Consider the following 20,774-nt stretch of genomic DNA (forward strand, 5'->3'; position numbering starts at 1 on the left):
AGTAGGATAGAATGGAATAGAATAGAATGGAATAGAATAGAATGGAATAGAATAGAATGGAATAGAATGGAATGGAATGGAATGGAATGGAATGGAATGGAATGGAATGGAATGGAATGGAATGGAATAGAATGGAATGGAATGGAATGGAATGGAATGGAATGGAATAGAATAGAATAGAGTAGAGTAGAGTAGAGTAGAATGGAATAGAATAGAATAGAATAGAATAGAATAGAATAGAATAGAATAGAATAGAATAGAATAGAATAGAATAAGCCAGGTTGCAAAAGACCTCAGAGATCATCAAGTCCAACCTATCACCCAGCACCATCTGATCAACTAAACCTTGAGTCCTGTGTCCAGTTCTGGGCCCCTCAGTTTCAGAAGGACATTGAGAGACTTGAAGGTGTCCAGAGAAGGGCAACAAGGCTGGGGAGGGGTCTGGAGCACAGCCCTGTGAGGGGAGGCTGAGGGAGCTGGGGTTGCTTAGCCTGGAGAAGAGGAGGCTCAGGGGAGACCTCATTGCTCTCTACAACTACCTGAAGGGAGGTTGTAGCCAGGTGGGGGTTGGTCTCTTCCCCCAGGCAAGCAGCACCAGAACAAGAGGACACAGTCTCAAGCTGTGCCAGGGGAAGTTTAGGCTGGAGGTGAGGAGAAAGTTCTTCCCAGCAAGAGAGATTGGCCCTGGGGATGTGCTGCCCAGGAAGGTGGTGGAGTCCCCATCCCTGGAGGTGTTCAGAAAAGGCTTGGATGTGGCACTTGGAGCCATGGTTGAGTTGTCAGGAGGTGTTAGGCATTAGGTACTAGGTTGGACTTGATGCTTTCTGAGGTCTTCTCCAAGCTGCTTGTTTCTATGATTCTGTGCACAGCCCCAGCTGTGTCTGGGTGTTTGGGTTGTGTAAGAAAGGGAATGCCACACAAAGTGGAGCTACAAAAGCACAGTGCTCCTGGAAGCTAAGCCTGGAAGGAAGCAGCCAGAGACTCCAAGCCTTACAAATCACTGCCCATACTGAAGGCTTGGCCTTTGCAGTCTTTATGCTTATCTCCAAACAGAACAGTTCCTTCCTCAAAAGAGCATGGAGGATTAATTGATTGATTGAAGCTTGTGAAGCACTTGAGTGACACAATAAAAACTGCCACTGGAACAGGAGTTGATTGCTCCTTTGTAAGAAAGGTTATAATCAGAGATACCTTTTCCCTCCCTGTTTCATTCTGAGCTGAGGGAGCTGGGGTTGCTTAGCCTGCAGAGGAGGAGGCTCAGGGGAGACCTCACTGCTCTCTACAACTACCTGAAGGGAGGTTGTAGCCAGGTGGGGGTTGGTCTCTTCTCCCAGTCAAGCAGCACCAGAACAAGAGGACACAGTCTCAAGCTGTGCCAGGGGAGGTTTAGGCTGGAGGTGAGGAAGAAATTCTTCCCAGACAGAGAGATTGGCCATTGGGATGTGCTGCCCAGGGAGGTGGTGGAGTCCCCATCCCTGGAGGTGATTAAAAACAGCCTGGCTGAGGCACTTGGTTCATTTGATCAGATGATGTTGGGTGATAGGTTGGGCTTGATGATCTCTGGGGTCTTTTCCAACCAGGCTCACTCTGTACTCTGTATTCCTGTGTTTAAACAGACTGCAGTGGCTGCATGGTGAAACTCTCTCTTGTCTTCTTAGTAGAGGGGCTCCAGCCCTCTTATCACATGTCTTGAACTCAGGAGGTCCCTTCCAACCCCTATCATTGTGAGGTTCAGTGATCTAGACATGTTGTCTAACAAACAGGTGCTGGATATGACTCATGGTGTTTATCTCAGACTCAGAGATACAGATTTCTAAGAAGGATCCTGCAGCAAATCTGCTCCAGTCCTACACAGATCCTGAGGACAACCTTGAGCTGTGTTACCAAATGCAAAAAGCAGATGGCACCAAGCTGAGTGGTGCTGCCCATACCCCAGAGGCACAGGATGGCATCCAGAGGGACCTGGGCAAGCTGCAGAGGTGGTGCCCAGGGGAACCTCAGCAGCTCCAACAAGAGCAAGTGCAGGGTGCTGCACCTGGGCCAGAACAATCCTCACTGGCAGTGCAGGCTGGGGGAGGAGGGGAGAGAAAGCAGCCCTAAGGAAAAGGACTTGGGGGTGCTGGGGGGGGAGAAGCTGGGCAGGAGCAGGCAGGGTGAGCTTGCAGCACAGGAGGCCAAGGGCAGCCTGGGCTGCATCCAAAGCAGCATTGCCAGAGAGCCAGAGAGCTGATTCTGACACTTGGCTCTGCTGAGACCTCCCCTGCAGTGCTGTCTGCAGCTCTGGAGCCCTCAGCACAGCAAGGACCTGGACCTGATGGAGAGGCTCCAGAGGAGGCCATGGGAATGCTGAGGGGGTTGGAGCAGCTCTGCTCTGAGGCCAGGCTGAGGGAGCTGGGGGTGTTCAGCCTGGAGAAGAGAAGGCTCCAGGCAGACCTAAGAGCAGCCTGCCAGGACCTGAAGGGGGCTGCAAGAAGGCTGCAGAGAGACTGTTTGCAAAGGCCTGCAGGGACAGGAGCAGGGACAATGGCTTCAAAGTAGAGCAGAGCAGAGTGAGATTGGATGTGAGGAAGAAGTTCTGCAGCATGAGGGTGGTGGAACACTGGCACAGGTTGCCCAGGGAAGTGGTTGAGGCTCCATCCCTGGAGATGTTCAAGGTGAGGCTGGAGAGGGCTTGGGGAGTGTGATAATATAATTCCTTTCCTCTCTCTCTATTTTTTCCCTCTCTCTCTCCCTTCTTCTGTTCCATCCACTTTATTCTCTTCATCAATAGCCTCGAGGGCTGTTGGTATTTTGGCCTCATTTGTGCCTCTGTTTTCCCAGCCCAGCAATGAATGCTCACAAGAGCTGAGGCTCCTTCCCTCTCTGGACTGAGGCAATCATGTAGGTGAAAAATTAGAGGGACAAAAGCCCAGTTAGAGCTCAAGCTGGCCACTGCTGTGGAGGACAATAAAAAGCATTTTCATAAACATATTAATGCTCAGAAGAGGGCCAAGAGGAACCTCCACTCCCTGTGGGACTTGGAGGGGGATATTGTAACTAAAGCTGAGGTCCTAAGCACCTTCTTTGCCTCGGTTTTCAACAGAGAGACAGGAGGCCTTCAGGACAAGTGGTAGATGGGGTCAGGGAGCAGAGTAGTTCCCCCTTGAAGTCCAGGAGGAAGTAGTTAGAGACTCCCAGGGAGGTGGTTGAGTCACCAACCCTGGCTGTGTTTGAAGGTCACTCAGATGTGGGGCTTGGGAATATGGTTTAGGGGTGAACTCTGCAGAGCAGGGTTAATGCTTGGACTTGGTGATCCTGAGGGACTTTGGCAACCTGAATGTTTCTGTGACTCTGTGGTTCATGGAGAAGGACCTTGGAGTGCTGGTGGGCAGCAAGTTCTGCATGGGACAGCAATGTGCCCTGGGGGCCAAGAGAGCCAAGGGGGTCCTGGGGGGCAGCAGGAAAAGTGTGGCCAGAAGGGCTGGGGAGGTTCTGCTCCCCCTCTGCTCTGCCCTGCTGAGACCTCACCTGCAATATTGCATCCAGCTCTGGGCTCCCCAGCTCAGGAGGGACAGGGATCTCCTGGAGAGAGGCCAAGGGAGGGCTGCAAGGATGCTGAAGGGACCACAGCACTGGAACCTCATGAGGGTCAACAAGGATGAGAACAGAGTCCTGCAGCTGGGCAGGAAGGATAAGCTGCAGCAGGACAGGCTGGGAGGGGATCTGCTGGAGAGCAGCCCCAAGGAGAAGGAGCTGGGAGTGCTGGGGGGCAGCAAGCTCTGCATGGGTCAGCAATGTGCCCTGGGGGCCAAGAGAGCCAAGGGGATCCTGGGGGGCAGCAGGAAAAGTGTGGCCAGCAGGGCTGGGGAGGTTCTGCTCCCTCTCTGCTCTGCCCTGCTGAGACCTCACCTGCAATATTGCATCCAGCTCTGGGCTCCCCAGCTCAGGAGGGACAGGGATCTGCTGGGGAGAGGCCAAGGGAGGGCTCCAAGGCTGCTGAAGGGACTGCAGCACTGCCTGGGGAGGAGAGGCTGAGAGCCCTGGGGCTGTTGAGTCTGGAGAGGAGAAGGCTGAGAGGGATCTGATCAATGTCTATCAATAGCTGAGGTCTGGGGGCCAAGCTCTTTTGGGTGGTGCACAGGGATAAGATAAGAAACACCAAGTTCATTCTTGAATGGAGAAGGTTTCAGCTCAACCTGAGGAGAAACTTCTTTGGTGTGAGGGTGAGAGAGCCCTGGAGCAGGCTGCCCAGAGAGGTTGTGGAGTCTCCTTCCCTGGAGCCTTTCCAACCTCCCCTGGATGCCTTCCTGTGCAGACTGCCCTGGGTGCTGCTGCTCTGGCAGGGGGGGTTGGGACTGGAAGATCTCTTGAGGTCCCTTCCACCCTCTAACATTCTGTGGTTCTATTTTCCCAAGCTCCAAATGATCATTTATATTTACTTGGCTATCCTAGGATTCCTCTGGCCTGACTTTAACTTAGCTTGGATGTCTTATTTTTAGCCATCTCTTCCCTTATGCTTCATCCATAGTCAACAGCAAGGGAGGCATAACAAATGTGATTCATCTCCTCTTAAAATAAATGTCTCAAGTAGGTGGGCTTCATCCCCAGCACCTAGCACTTCAGCTTGAAAAGCAAAAGCACAAAATCCATCTCAATGTGATGAAAAGCTTGGAGCCATCCATAAAAGGGGATTTAGAAGGTTGTTCTCTCCTTCCAGAGCAAACTGAAGTGTTAAAACTGGGCTGTGTTTGATATCCCTTCCCTGCCATTGGATGTGTGCTGGGGCTCAGTGTTCAGTCTTGCACTGAACGAATCAGGCACTGTGCAAGGAGCAGAGCAGCAAGGTTGGCTTTTGGGTTTGGTTTTGGTAAGGCCCATAATAATACAGAACAAACCAGGCTGGAAAAGACCTCAGAGGTCATCCAGCCCAACCTGTCACCCAACACCATCTGATCAAATGAACCATGGCACCAAGGGCCTCATCCAGGCTGTTTTTAATCACCTCCATGGATGGGGACTCCACCACCTCCCTGGGCAGCACATCCCAATGGCCAATCTGTCTGTCTGGGAAGAACTTTCTCCTCACCTCCAGCCTAAACCTCCCCTGGCACAGCTTGAGACTGTGTCCTCTTGTTCTGGTGCTGGCTGCCTGGGAGAAGAGACCAACCCCCACCTGGCTACAACCTCCCTTCAGGGAGTTGGAGAGAGCAATGAGGTCTCCCCTGAGCCTCCTCTTCTCCAGGCTAAGCAACCCCAGCTCCCTCAGCCTCTCCTCCCAGGGCTGTGCTCCAGACCCCTCCCCAGCTTTGTTGCCCTTCTCTGGACACCTTCAAGCCCATGCATGTGAGGAAAAGGGAAAAGAAGAGAGGAAATGCTGCCTTGCACCACCAAAACTCAGTTAATGTTGTGCTGGGAAGAGCCTGGCTGAGGCACTTGGTGCCACGGTTTAGTTGATCAGATGGTGTTGGGTGATAGGTTGGACTGGGTGATCTCAAAGGTCTTTTCCAACCTGGTTAGTTCTATTCTATTCTATTCTATTCTATTCTATTCTATTCTATTCTATTCTATTCTATTCTATGCTATGCTATTCTATGCTATTCTATTCTATTCTATTCTATGCTATTCTATTCTGTTCTATTCTGTTCTGTTCTATTCTATTCTATTCTATTCTATTCTATTCTATGGAAAGAGGAGGAAGAATTTCTTCCCAGTGAGGCTGACAGAGGCCTAGAGCAGGCTGCCCAGGGGGGTTGTGGAGTCTCCCTCTGTGGAGCTATTCAAGACCTGCCTGGCTGTGTTGCTGTGTGATCTGCTCTGGGGGCTCCTGCTCTGGCAGGGGGGTTGGACTGGATGAGCTTCTGAGGTCCTTTCCAGCCCCTAACATTCTGTGATCCTGTGATGCCTTTCCTGCAGGAGTGGTCAGGCATTAGAAGAGGTTGTCCAGGCAGCTGGCAGAGTAACCATCCTTGGCTGTACACCAGATCCAGGTGGGCATGAGCCTCTGGGACACAGCTTAGTGCCCATGGCAGTGTGGGCCTGCAGGTTGGACTCAGTGATCTCTCAGAGGTCTTTTCCAACTGAAAGGATTCTCTGTTTCTTTATAGCTTTCTTTCTCATCTGTTTATCTAACACCTCCCTGTCAGCTGCTCCACATCCCTTCTCTTTATTCCCTTGGCCACTCCAAGGCAGGGAAATGAAGTAACAAAAGGAAGTCATCACCCATCCAAGTCAGCACCACTCTGAACAGGTTGGACTTGATGATCCTTGGGGTCTCTTCCAACCTTAGTTACTGTGATACTGTGAATGAAAGTTAAGCAACAGGCTTTTGCCCTCCCTGGGCTCTGAACAAGGCAGAGTCAAGAAGTGCATTTGGAAGTTGTCCCTACTGATGATGTCCTTGCTCTGTGCATGCTTTAAAAGCCAGAAAGACAAAACCCTCTGCCAACATAATTCCATCAGAAAATCATTTGAAAGACTTCTTATCCTCCGCCTCCACCTCCCAGGGAATGAATCTTCCTGCTCCAAAGAGGGCTCGTGCTCCTCAGTAATATTATCTTTGTCCCCAGGGTAGTCTCTGACTTTCAGAGCCTGACAGCTTCATCAAAGTTTTCAAATTGCCTTTTTATTTTATCTTGGGTTTTTTTTTTCCCCCTCCTCTCTCTGTTTCAAAGCAGAAGAATTTTGCCAAGCTCTGAGTGGAATCAGGTTCCCAGCCCCCGAGCCCTGAGCGCTGATGAAGCGTCCACGTCGGCCCCTAGCACCCCAGCAGCCCGGCTTGTCCTGCTCCTGAAACCTCAGCCACCAGCAGAGAGAGACTCATAGAATGCTCTGGGTTGGATGTCATGTCCCAAGCTCATCCAGTCCAAGCCCCTCTGCAGTCAGCAGGCACGCCTCACATTTGATCAGGCTGCCCAGAGCCCTGTCCAGCCTCACCCTGAATACCTCCAGGGATGGGGCCTCAACCACAGAGGCTCCAGAGCTGGCCCCAGAGCTGCAGCTGTGGTCTCAGCAGAGTGGAGCAGAGGGGCAGAATCCCCTCCCTGGCCCTGCTGGCCACACTTCTCTTGCTGCAGCCCAGGCTCTGCTTGGCTCTCTGGGCTGCAAGTGCTCCCTGCTGGCTCCTCTTCAGCTTCTCCTCCCCCAGCACTCCCAAGGCCTTTCTGCAGGGCTGCTTTGTCATTTGTTTCAGGAGCTGTTTGCATATCTACATATATAAAGTAATGCTGAGGGCTTCCTTGGATCATTCCAGAATCATAGAATGTCCTGGGTTGAAAGAGACCTCCAAAGCTCACCCAGTCCAACCCCTCTGCACTCAGCAGGGACATCCCCAACTAGATCAGGTTGCCCACAGCCCTGTCCAGCCTCACCTTGATTAGCTCCAGGGATGGAGCTTCAACCACCTCCCTGGGCAACCTGTGCCAGTGTTCCACCACCCTCCTGCTGCAGAACTTGTTCCTCACATCCAGTCTCAATCTGCTCTGCTCTACTTTGAAGCCATTGTCCCTGCTCCTGTCCCTGCAGGCCTTTGCAAACAGTCTCTCTGCAGCCTTCCTGCAGCCCCCTTCAGGTCCTGGCAGGCTGCTCTTAGGTCTGCCTGGAGCCTTCTCTTCTCCAGGCTGAACACCCCCAGCTCCCTCAGCCTGGCCTCAGGGCAGAGCTGCTCCAACCCCCTCAGCATTCCCATGGCCTCCTCTGGAGCCTCTCCATCAGGTCCAGGTCCTTCCTGTGCTGAGGGCTCCAGAGCTGCAGACAGCACTGCAGGGGAGGTCTCAGCAGAGCCAAGTGTCAGAATCAGCTCTCTGGCAATGCTGCTTTGGATGCAGCCCAGGCTGCCCTTGCTCCTGTGGGTGCTCACCCAGCAGCAAGGTCTCCCAAGGAAACTCACAAACCCAAAGCTCTGCACCATCCCTGGAGCACTTTGCAAGACATGTAGGCATGGTGCTGGGAGACATGCTGAGTGCTAGGATACAGGACAACCTGATGATCTTAGAATCATGTAGGTTGCAAAAGACTTATGATTCCCTCAAGTGAAAATACAGCTGCAGAGCAGAAAGCTGCAGCTGAGATGCTGGGACTGAACACTCAGCACTTTGGAAATACTTTGTGCAGTGCCCTACCACCAAGCACCACACACACCACTGCAGACAGGAGAGTCACACAAACATTCAGCTGGGAAAAGAGCCTCGGGATCACCAAGTCCAGCCCAGAACCCTGCTCTGCAAGGCTCACCCCTAAACCACAGCCCCAAGCACCACAGCCAAACCACCTGGAAACACAGCCAGGCCTGGGGACTCCACCACCTCCCTGGGCAGCACATTCCAAGCCCTGCTTCTGTGGCTCTGTGAGACTGTGATTCTGGAGACACTGTGACTGTGTCTCTGTGATTGTCATTCTGTGACTGTGATTCCCTGACTCTGGTCCTGTGACTCTGTGACTCTGTGACTGTGATTCTGTGACTCTGTGACTCTGTGCCTCTCTGACTCTGATCCTGTGACTCTGTGATTGTCATTCTGTGACTGTGATTCTCTGACTCTGGTTCTGTGACTCTGTGACTTTGTGACTGTGATTCTGTGACTCTGTGACTCTGTGCCTCTCTGACTCTGATCCTGTGACTCTGTGATTGTCATTCTGTGACTGATTCTCTGACTCTGATTCTATGACTCCATGACTGTGACTCTGTGACTCTGATTCTGTGATTCTGTGCCTCTCTGACTCTGATTCTTTGACTCTGTGACTCTGATTCTGTGACTCTGAGATTCTGTGAGTGTGATTCTTTGATTCTGTGATCCTGATTGTGTGATTCTGTCACTCTGATCCTGTGTCTCTGTCATTGTCATTCTGAGACTGTGATTCTCTGTCTTTGGTTCTGTGTCTCTGTGATTCTGAGACTCTGTGACTCTGATTCTGTGCCTCTGTGACTGTGACACCATGACTGTGATTCTGTGACTCTGAATCTATTACTCTGCAACTCTGTCATTCTGTGAGTCTGTGACTCTGTGATTCTGAGCCTCTGTGACTCTGATTCTGTGACTCTCATCCTGTGACTCTGAGTTTCCATGACTGTGATTCTGTAACTGTGATTCTTTGATTCTGTGACTCTGTGACTTCAAGACTGTGACTCTGATTCTGTGACTCTGAGTCTGTGCCTCTGTGATTGTCATTCTGTGACTGTGATTCTGTGACTCTGTGACTTCAAGATTGTGATTCTGTGACTGATTCTGTGCTTCTGTTACTGTGATTCTGCAATTCATTCTATGACTCTGATCCCATTACTCTGCAGCTCTGTCATTCTGTGACTCTGATTCTGAGACTGTGATTCTCTCACTCTGGTTCTGTGACTCTGTGACTCTGTGACTGTGATTCTCTGACTCTGACTCTGATTCTGTGACTCTGTGACTCTGACTCTGTGCCTCAGTGATTGTAATTCTGTGACTGTGATTCTCTGACTCTGGTTCTGTGACTCTGTGACTCTGTGACTCTGATTCTGTGCCTCAGTGATTGTCATTCTGTGACTGTGACTCTGTGACTCTGATTCTGTGACTCTGATTCTATAACTGATTCTGGTTCTGTGACTGTGCCTTTGTGATTGTCATTCTGTGACTGTGACTCTGTGACTCTGGTTCTGTGATTCTGTGCCTCTGTGACTGTGATTCTGTGACTCTCATCCTGTGACTCTCATCCTGTGACTCTGAGTTTCCATGACTGTGATTCTGTAACTGTGATTCTTTGATTCTGTGACTCTGTGACTTCAAGACTGTGACTCTGATTCTGTGACTCTGAGTCTGTGCCTCTGTGATTGTCATTCTGTGACTGTGATTCTGTGACTCTGGTTCTGTGATTCTGTGCCTCTGTGACTGTGATTCTGTGACTCTGTGACTTCAAGATTGTGATTCTGTGACTGATTCTGTGCTTCTGTTACTGTGATTCTGCAACTGATTCTATGACTCTGATTCTATTACTCTGTGGCTTTCTCATTCTGTGACTCTGATTCTGTGACTGTGATTCTCTGACTCTGGTTCTGTGATTCTGTGACTGTGATTCTGTGACTCTGTGCCTCTGACTCTGATCCTGTGACTCTGTGATTGTCATTCTGTAACTATGATTCCCTGACTCTGGTTCTGTGACTCTGATTCTGTGATTCTATGCCTCTGTCACTGTCATTCTGTGACTGTGATTCTCTGACTCTGGTTCTGTGACTGTGATTCTGTGTATCTGTGACTCTGATTCTGTGCCTGTGTTATTCTGTGACTGAGATACTGTGACTGTGTGATTCTGTGACTCTGATTCTATTACTCTGCAACTCTGTTATTCTGTGACTTTGATTCTGAGCCTCTGTGACTGTGACTTTGTGCCTCTGTGATGCTGATGCTGTGACTCTCATCCTGTGACTCTGAGATTCCATGACTGTGATTCTGTGACTGTGATTCTGTGACCCTGTGACTTGGAGATTGTGATTCTGTGACTCTGATTCTGTGCTTCTGATTCTGTGACTCTGATTCTATGACTCTGCAACTCTCTCATTCTGTGACTCTGAGGTTCTGTGATTCTGTGACTCTGGTTCAGTGTATCACAGTCTCACAGCATCACCAAGGTTGGAAGAGACCTCAAAGATCATCAAGTCCAACCTGGCACCACAGACCTCATGACTAAACCATGGCACCAAGTGCCACATCCAATCCCCTCTTGAACACCTCCAGGGATGGGGACTCCACCACCTCCCTGGGCAGCACATCCCAATGGTGAACGACTCTCTCAGGGAAGAACTTTCTCCTCACCTCCAGCCTAAACCTCCCCTGGCACAGCTTGAGACTGTGTCCTCTTGTTCTGGTGCTGGGTGCCTGGGAGAAGAGCCCAACCCCCACCTGGCTCCAACCTCCCTTCACGGAGTTGGAGAGAGCAATGAGGTCTCCCCTGAGCCTCCTCTTCTCCAGGCTAAGCAACCCCAGCTCCCTCAGCCTCTCCTCCCAGGGCTGTGCTCCAGACCCCTCCCCAGCTTTGTTGCCCTTCCCTGGACACCTTCAAGTCTCTCAATGTCCTTCTTAAACTGTGGAGCCCAGAACTAGACACAGGACTCCAGGTGTGGCCTGAGCAGTGCTGAGCACAGGGCACAATGACCTCCCTGCTCCTGCTGGCCACACTGTTCCTGATGCAGTGATTCTGTGAGTGGATGGCTAATGAAGTGGGGAATGCTTCATGTTATGTTTGTCTCTATATTGGCCCTGACTGCACAATTCCTCTCCACCTTGCACTGTGTCTGTGGGTACAAACCACAGGCTGTGTAGCATTTTTGCATCAAATCTATCATTCAGGTCCCTAAACTGGGAGATGAATCTCCAGAGTGAATCTCTCTAGTGAGCCTCTGGGAGGAGGTGGTGGAGGGATCCCCTGGAGTTGTGTGGATGTGCTGTGAGTGATGTGGTTTAGTGGTAGTGGCTTAGAAGTTGGGGTGGGGTTGTGAGCTCCAGGTATGTGGTTGGATTGGATGATCTCAGAGGTCTCTTTCAGCCTCAACAGTTCTATGACTCCTCTACTCTGCCCTGCTGAGACCACACCTGCAATACTGTGCCAGAGCAGGACCATAGAATCTAGTGCAGGTCTCACAGGAACACATCCAGACAGGGCTGAGGAGACTCCACAACCTCTCTGGGCAGCCTGCTCCAGGCCTCTGGGACCCTCACAGGCAAGAAGTTCCTCCTCATGTTGAGGTGGAACCTCCTGTGCTGCAGTTTCCATCCATTGCCCCTTGGCCTATCCCAGGGCACAGTGAGCAGAGGCTGTCCCTGGCCCTTCCTTCCTGACCCCCAGCCCTCAGCTCTTGATAGACATTGATCAGATCCCTCTCAGCCTTCTCCTCTGCAGATTGAACAGCCCCAGGGCTCTCAGCCTCTCCTCCCCAGGCAGTGCTGCAGTCCCTTCAGCAGCCTTGCAGCCCTCCCTTGGCCTCTCTCCAGCAGATCCCTGTCCCTCCTGAGCTGGGGAGCCCAGAGCTGGATGCAATATTCCAGGTGAGGTCTCAGCAGGGCAGAGGAGAGGGGGGGGAGAAGCTCCCTGGCTCTGCTGGCCACACTCCTCTGAATGCAGCCCAGGACCCCCTTGGCCTTCTTGGCCCCCAGGGCACATTGCTGTCCCATGCAGAGCTTGCTGCCCACCAGCACTCCCAGCTCCTTCTCCTTGGGGCTGCTCTCCAGCAGATCCCCTCCCAGCCTGTCCTGCTGCAGTTTATTCTCCTCCCCAGCTGCAGGACTCTGCACTCATCCTTGCTGACCCTCATGAGATTCCTCCCTGCCCAGCTCTCAGCCTGTCCAAGTCTCTGGATGGCCTCACAGCCTTCAGGTGTCTCAGCCAAGCCTCCCAGTTTGGTGTCATCAGCAAACTTGCTGAGCAGCCTCTGTCTGTCTGTCTGTCTGTCCCCTCATCAGTGTCATTGAGGAAGATGTTGAGCAGGACAGGGCCCAGCACTGACCCCTGGGGGACTCCCCTGGTCACAGCTCTCCAGCTGGACCTGGCCCCACCGACCACCACTCTTTGCGCTGTGTTGTGTCACCGGATCCTAACCCATCTCACTGTCTGCTCCTGAGCTTGCTCACAAGGATGGTATGGGAGACTTGAGAGCTTAAAAGGAAAGCCTCCTATTTTCCAGCAGAATGACTATTTTAATTACTGAAGATAATGACTAATTTGTTTTCCTGTTTCCTCAGAGCCAGCTCCCACGGAATAGGAAGGCAATCAGAGCGATAAGCAGGCATCAGAAGCCCTTCCCCTTGGTAGCTGCAGCCTGTGAGCAGCAGCTTGTGTAAAATTGCTACAACCATCCCCCAGGAATGCTTCTGCTTTATAAGAGAGTGGAACAGTTATGATGAAATTGATTTGGGACACAAGAGAAGGCATCATTTATGTTTTTCAACGGCTTATAAGCTGGGCTGCAGCAAGAGAAGTGTGGCCAGCAGGGCAGGGAGGGGATTCTGCCCCTCTGCTCAGCTCTGGGGAGACCCCACCTGCAGTACTGCCTCCAGTTCTGGAGCCCCTATTGCAAGAGGGATCTGGAGGGGCTGGAAGGTGTCCAGAGAAGGGCCACGAGGCTGGAGCACCTCTCCTATGAGGACAGACTGAGGGAGTTGGGGCTGTTCAGTCTGGAGAGGAGAAGGCTCTGAGGAGACCTCATTGTGGCCTTGCAGGATCTGCAGGGGGCTCCAAGAAGGCTGAGGAGGGACTGCTCAGGATCTCAGGTAGTGATAGGACTAGGGGGAATGGAATGAAGCTGGAGGTGGGGAGATTGAGGCTGGAGGGGAGGAGGAAGTTCTTCCCCATGAGAGTGGTGAAGCCCTGGAATGGGTTGTCCAGGGAGGTGGTTGGGGCCCTGTCCCTGGAGGTGTTTAAGCCCAGGCTGGCTGAGGCTGTGGCCAGGCTGATCTAGTGTGGGGTGTCCCTGCCCATGGCAGGGGTGTTAGAACTAGATGATGCTTGTGGTCCCTTCCAACCCTGACTGATACTGTGAGACTACTATGATACTAAGAGAGCTGACCAGCCTTAGCTGGGTGCTGTAGAAAGAGCAGAACAAAAGCTGCCCCTCTCCTCTTTTCATCAGATACTCCTGGAATCATACAATGATTTGGGTTGGAAGGGACCATTAAGGTCATCTAGTCCAAGCCCTCTCCAGGAAGCAGGGACATCTTTGCCAGGTTGCCCAGAGCCACAAGCAAGCTGATCTTGAGTGGTTCTGGGGATGGGAAGAAAATGGAGCAAAACTAGAAGTGGGGAGATTGAGATTGACTGTGAGGAAGAAGTTGTTGCCCATGAGGGTGGTGAGAGCCTGGCACAGGCTGCCCAGGGAGGTGGTGGCAGCCTCCTGCCTGGAGGTGTTTGCAGCCAGGCTGGAGGTGGCTGTGAGCAACCTGCTGCAGTGTGAGGTGTCCCTGGCCATGGCAGGGGGGTTGGGACTGGCTGAGCCTTGAGGTCCCTTCCAACCCTGACAGCTCTGTGAGTATAGAATCTGCACAGGAAAACTCTGTGTGGTGGGGGAAAAGCTTCTTTCCACACAACTGTTTGTCTTGGAATCGTGTTTTCACTGCTTCATCCATTATATCCTGCACTATTTGAAGGCTGCCAGGGGAAAAAGGGGAAACAAACAAGCCCCAGACCTCAAGCTCCCACCAGAGGATTCTGGCCTGTCCTTAATATCCTGAGGGCAAGCTCACATGGCATCGCTCATGCTTCCCTTGCTGATGACATCTCTTGCTGTGGTGGCTTTAATAATTCCCTGAGGTGTGAGTGGATGGCAGAACCATCCATTCAGGCTGTCAGGAGGGAGAGAATTCAGCACCTGCCTGAGAGAGGCTTGGAAACTTCCTTGTTTGCTTTGCTGTTTGACATTTGGTTCATTTGCTAACTCGGAGCCCGCAGCTGTCGGTGCCAGCAGCTCAGGGCATCGGCTGCCTCGTGTTCCTCCGCCTAAAGCTGTGGCCAATTAGTGCCTTTCTGATTTGCAGGGCTCTTGGCAAGCTGCTCGACTCCAGTTCCTAAGATTTGGGGGGGGGGGTTGAAAGTTTTTGGGCTTAGGTTCACCTGAAATAACTCTTTGCCTCTGAAACTCCAAGGAATCTGTCAAGTTTGGAAGTCAAAACTCTGGGGTGCCAAGGTTGGGTTGATCAGATGGTGCTGGGTGATAGGTTGGACTCAATGATCTTCAAGGTCTTTTCCAGACTGATTAATATCCCCTCCCCTCCCCTCCCCTCCCCTCCCCTCCCCTCCCCTCCCCTCCCCTCTCCCCCCCTCTCCCCCCCTCTCCCCCCCTCTCCCCCCCTCCCCTCCCCTCCCCTCCCCTCCCCTCCCCTCCCCTCCCCTCCCCTCCCCTCCCCTCCCCTCCCCTCCCCTCCCCTCCCCTTCCCTTCCCTTCCCTTCCCTTCCCTTCCCTTCCCTTCCCTTCCCTTCCCTTCCCTTCCCTTCCCTTCCCTTCCCTTCCCTTCCCTTCCCTTCCCTTCCCTTCCCTTCCCTTCCCTTCCCTTCCCTTCCCTTCCCTTCCCTCCCCTCCCCTCCCCTCCCCTCCCCTCCCCTCCCCTCCCCTTCCCTTCCCTTCCCTTCCCTTCCCTTCCCTTCCCTTCCCTTCCCTTCCCTTCCCTTCCCTTCCCTTCCCTTCCCTTCCCTTCCCTTCCCTTCCCTTCCCTTCCCTTCCCTTCCCTTCCCTTCCCTTCCCTTCCCTTCCCTTCCCTCCTGGTTAATTCTATTCTATTCTATTCTATTCTATTCTATTCTATTCTATTCTATTCTATTCTATTCTATTCTATTCTATTCTACTCTACTCTACTCTACTCTACTCTACTCTATTTCAGGGCTCCTAAACTACCTTAATCACAGAATACAGAATACAGAGCAAACCAGGTTGGGACAGACCTCCGAGATCATCCAGTCCAACCTCTCACCCAGCACCATCTGATCAACTAAACCATGGCACCAAGTGCCTCATCCAGGCTCTTCTTAAACACCTCCAGGGATGGTGACTCCACCTGGAACCCTGGGGAACCCTGTCCCTCTTGAACTGGGGAGCCCAGAGCTGGATGCAATATTCCAGGTGAGGTCTCAGCAGGGCAGAGGAGATGGGGGGGAGAAGCTCCCTGGCTCTGCTGGCCACACTCCTCTGAATGCCCCCCAGGATCCCCTTGGCCTTCTTGGCCCGCGGGGCACATTGCTGCCCCATGCAGAACCTGCTGCCCCCCAGCACTCCCAGACTGTCATTGATGACCTTCTTAAATGGAGAGGACCTCTTCCTATCTGCCATTAAAGCAGTCTCCAGGGCTCTAATGAGTGAAGCCTTCCAAGTGACATTTTGGTTGCCATAGGGATGCATTTTGTTGTTGTTGTTGATATGTTGTGAAGCTGAGCGCTTTTACCCCTCCCCACCCCCACCTCCTCTGGCTTTGTCTTAGCAGGATAAAGCCCAGAGCTCTAGCAAAGCCTAACTTCACTGATAAATAACTGCAAGAAAATGGATCTGAGCCCTAATAATGCAATGTGTCCCTTGCTTAATTACTGGGTGCCATTATTTGGGAGGCGTCGGGCTGCTGACAAACACAGCGGCTTCCTGCTCCACAGAGTAATTAATAGTGTTGTTTATTGGAGTCCCTAAGCCCTTCCCCATTGTCAGACACCATTTGTTAAGTAAATGAGGTGCTGGAATGCATGTGGGCTTAAAAGATAGCCAATAATAAAGCATTAGCCGAGGTTTAATGACACCGAAGGAGCTGGAGAGAGAAGTAGCATTCCGGTGCAAAGAGTTTCCATGGTAATGACTTAAAGCTTTGAACACTGAAGAGGAAAGGAGGGGGGGAAAAAAAGGCCAAAAAATCATGATTTAAAAGCTGTCTGCTTTTACATGTGTGTTTTTTAAGCCAGGGAGGCATCAGGCAGAGTCCGCTGTAGGCAGCACATTTCACTTCAGCATTCACCACAGCACAAAGCACCAGCAGGGGATGAATGGAATGGAATGGAATGGAATGGAATGGAATGGAATGGAATGGAATGGAATGGAATAGAATAGAATAGAATGGAATGGAGTAGAATAGAATAGGATAGAATAGAATGGAATGGAATGGAATGGAATAGAATAGAATAGAATAGAATAGAATAGAATGGAATGGAATGGAATGGAATGGAATGGAATGGAATGGAATGGAATAGGATAGAATGGAATGGAATGGAATGGAATGGAATGGAATGGAATGGAATGGAATGGAATAGAATAGAAAAGAATAGAATAGAATAGAATAGAATAGAATAGAATAGAATAGAATAGAATAGAATAGAATAGAATAGGATAGAATGGAATGGAATGGAATGGAATGGAATAGAATAGAATAGAATGGAATGGAATGGAATGGAATGGAATGGAATGGAATGGAATGGAATGGAATGGAATGGAATGGAATAGAATAGAATAGAATAGAATAGAATAGAATAGAATAGAATAGAATAGAATTAACCAGGTTGGAAAAGAGCTCAAGGATCATCAGGTCCAACCTATCAACCCAACACCATCTGATCAACTAAACCATGGCACCAAGTGCCTCATCCATGCTCTTCCTGAACACATCCATGGATGGGGACTCCACCACCTCCCTGGGCAGCACATCCCAATGGCCAATCTCTCTTTCTAGGAAGAATTTCTTCCTCACCTCCAGCCTGAACCTCCCCTGGCAAAGCTTGAGACTGTGTCCTCTTGTTCTGGTGCTGGGTGCCTGGGAGAAGAGCCCAACCCCCACCTGGCTACAACCTCCCTTCAGGGAGCTGGAGAGAGCAATGAGGTCTCCCCTGAGCCTCCTCTTCTCCAGGTTAAGCAACCCCAGCTCCCTCAGCCTCTCCTCCCAGGGCTGTGCTCCAGACCCCTCCCCAGCTTTGTTGCCCTTCTCTGGACACCTTCCAGCAAGTCAACCTCCTTCCTAAACTGAGGAGCCCAGAACTGGACACAGGACTCAAGGTGTGGCCTAAGCAGTGCTGAGCACAGGGCACAATGACCTCCCTGCTCCTGCTGGCCACACTATTCCTGATGCAGGCCAGGATTCCATTGACCTTCTTGGCCCCTGGGCACACTGCTGGCTCATGTTCAGCTGCTCTCCACCACTACCCCCAGGTCCCTCTCTGCCTGGCTGCTCTCAGCCACTCTGTCCCCAGCCTGTAGCACTGCCTGGGGTTGCTGTGGCCAATGTGTGGACATGTGGCATTCAGATAGGGTTTAATGGCCATGGTGGCCTTGGGTTGATGGTTGGACTCAGTGATCTTGGAGGTCTTTACCACGAGAAATAATTCCATGATTCTCTGATTCTAAAAGTGGGCATCACTGCTGGGAGCAGGGCAGAGGGGGTTCATGTAAGCAAATGACCTTGAGTTCCTTTCTCTCTGTGAAATGGATTCTGAGGTCCTTTTGCATAAAGAGAGCCCTGGGATCTGTTTCATCCTTTTGAAAGGAAAAAGAAAGAGATGATTTAGTGCTGCCATACATAAATTATCTAATCCATTTTCACAGGGCTGACTTTTCAGCTGGAGATAACATTCCTGTAACACATAAGTTGTAGACAATCTGTGCTGAGGAGCATCATGGAAGTGCATTAATGACAAAGTCTAATTGCAGAGTGGCTGAGCTCAGGCTAATTCTTTTTGAGGCCTGATCTCCCTGCCAATCATCTGAAATATTATTTCAGGACAGGTTTGAAGCTCTGGGTTTTGTTTGGAGATTAGTTAGAGCCTCTGCCCTTCCCTCCCAGGGAGGTGGTAGCCAGGTGGGGGTTGGTCTCTTCTCCCAGGCACCCAGCACCAGAACAAGAGGACACAGTCTCAGGCTGTGCCAGGGGAGGTTTAGGCTGGAGGTGAGGAGAAAGTTCTTCACTGAGAGAGTTGTTAGGATGTGCTGCCCAGGGAGGTGGTGGAGTCCCCATCCCTGGAGGTGTTTAGGAAGAGCCTGGATGAGGCACTTGGTGCCATGGTTTAGTTGATCAGATGGTGCTGGGTTGATAGGTTGGACTGGATGATCTCTGAGGTCTTTTCCAACCTGGTTAATTCTATTCTATTCTATTCTATTCTATTCTATTCTATTCTATTCTATTCTATTCTATTCTATTCTATTCTATTCTATTCCATTCCATTCCATTCCATTCCATTCCATTCCATTCCATTCCTATTCCTATTCTATTCTATTCTATTCTATTCTATTCTATTCTATTCCATTCTATTCTATTCTATTCCATTCCATTCCATTCCATTCCATTCCTATTCCTATTCCTATTCCTATTCCTATTCCTATTCCTATTCCTATTCCTATTCCTATTCCTATTCCTATTCCTATTCTATTCTATTCCACCACCTCCCACTCCACCTTTCTGTAGCCCAGCAGTTGGCAGGAACTCTCCCCATCAGCTTTCTCACTGCTAGAAGCAGCCAGTGTCTGCTCACTTCAGAAAGTGCCCTCCCTGGCAGAGACTGAGCTGAGAGACCAAATTGCTGAACAGAATCTCTTCTGGCCTGGCTCAAAGCAGGACAGGTGAATATTCCTTACTGTTAATCCTTCAAGGAAGATGAGAGAGAACAAAATGTAGCAGAACCTGATAGAATCACAGTCTCAGGGTACATTAGAAGTTGGAAAGGACCTCCAGAGATCTTCCAGTCCAAGCCCCCTGCCAGAGCAGCATCACCCAGGGTAATGCACACAGGAAGGCATCCACAGGGGGTTGGAAGTCTCCTGAGAATACTCCACAACCTCTCTGGGCAGCCTGCCCCCGGGCTCTGTCACCCTCACACCAAAGAAGTTTCTCCTCATGCTGAACTGAAACCTTCTCTGTTCCAGTTTGGCTCCAGTGTTCCTTGGCTTATTGCTGAGCACCACCCACAGGAGCTTGGCCCCCTCCACTTGCCCCCCAGCCCTCAGCTATTGATAGACATTGATCAGATCCCTCTCAGCCTTCTCTTCTCCAGGCTAAACAGCCCCAGGGCTCTCAGTCTCTCTTCACAGGGCAGATGCTCAAGTCCCCAAATCATCCTCCTGGCTCTGCTTTGGACTCTCTCCAGCAGGTCTCTGTCTCTCTTGGACTGGGGAGCCCAAAACTGGACACCTCATGTTGAGGTGGAATCTCCTGTGCTGCAGTTTCCATCCATTGCCCCTTGTCCCATCCCAGGATGCAACTTAGCAGATCCTATCTCTGTCCTTTCCTTCCTGACCCCCAGCCCCCAGCTATTGATAGACATTGATAGATCCCTCTCAGCCTTCTCCTCTCCAGACTGAACAGCCTCAGGGCTCTCAGCCTCTCCTCCCCAGGTAGTGCTGCAGTCCCTTCAGCATCCTTGCAGCCCTCCATTGGACTCTCTCCAGCAGATCCCTGTCCCTCCTGAGCTGGACAGCCCAGAGCTGGATGCAATATTCCAGGGGAGGTCTCAGCAGGGCAGAGGAGAGGGGAAGGAGAACCTCCCTGGATCTGTTGGACTCCTCTAAATTCACCCCAGGATCCCATTAGCCATCCTGGCCACCAAGGGCACATTGCTGTCCCATGGATAGAATATGATAACCAGTTTACTATAATCTATATCTGAGAGGGAGGTTAGAACCTGAAAGCAAAGCCAGCATCACAATTTTATCAGTCTAATCAAGGAGGAAATTCCTGTCCTGACTCTAAATTAAGTGTAGGATCCAATCCTGAGTGTATAAGCAAAGCAAATCAACCAGGCACTCCAGAGAGGTTTTTATAGCACATCCACAAACTTGTCTACCAGAACATTTGATTTCTTTCTCTGATTTGCTGAGGCCAGCGTCTGGTGCTTCACACTTTGATACAACAATATCATAAATACAACTTTATTTATCTCATCCTGGTGCCTGGCTCATGGCTACACAGCTCAGAGCCACCAGCACTCAGGGCTCCATGATGCAAATCACTGCTCCAGCAGAGCTGGCTCTGCCTCCTCATGGTTGCTAAAAACACCCCAGACAAACAAACACACAAACAAACACAGACAAACAAACCCCAAAAGCAAACAGACACAAACAACCCCAAACAAAAGCAGCTCTAAGGAAATTAAGACAACCCCAAAGAAACACAACCAACCTCAAGCATATTTAACCCACCCCAAAGAAACAGAACCAACCCCAAACATATTTAACCAACCCCAAACAAAACCAACCTCAAACATATTTAATCAACCCCAAAGAAACAAAACCAACCTCAAACATATTTAATCAACCCCAAAGAAACAGAACCAACCCCAAACATATTTAACCAACCCCAAAGAAACAGAACCAACCCCAAACATATTTAACCAAC

This window comes from Dryobates pubescens, chromosome 37, assembly GCF_014839835.1.
Source record: "Dryobates pubescens isolate bDryPub1 chromosome 37, bDryPub1.pri, whole genome shotgun sequence".
Classification (NCBI taxonomy): Eukaryota; Metazoa; Chordata; class Aves; order Piciformes; family Picidae; genus Dryobates; species Dryobates pubescens.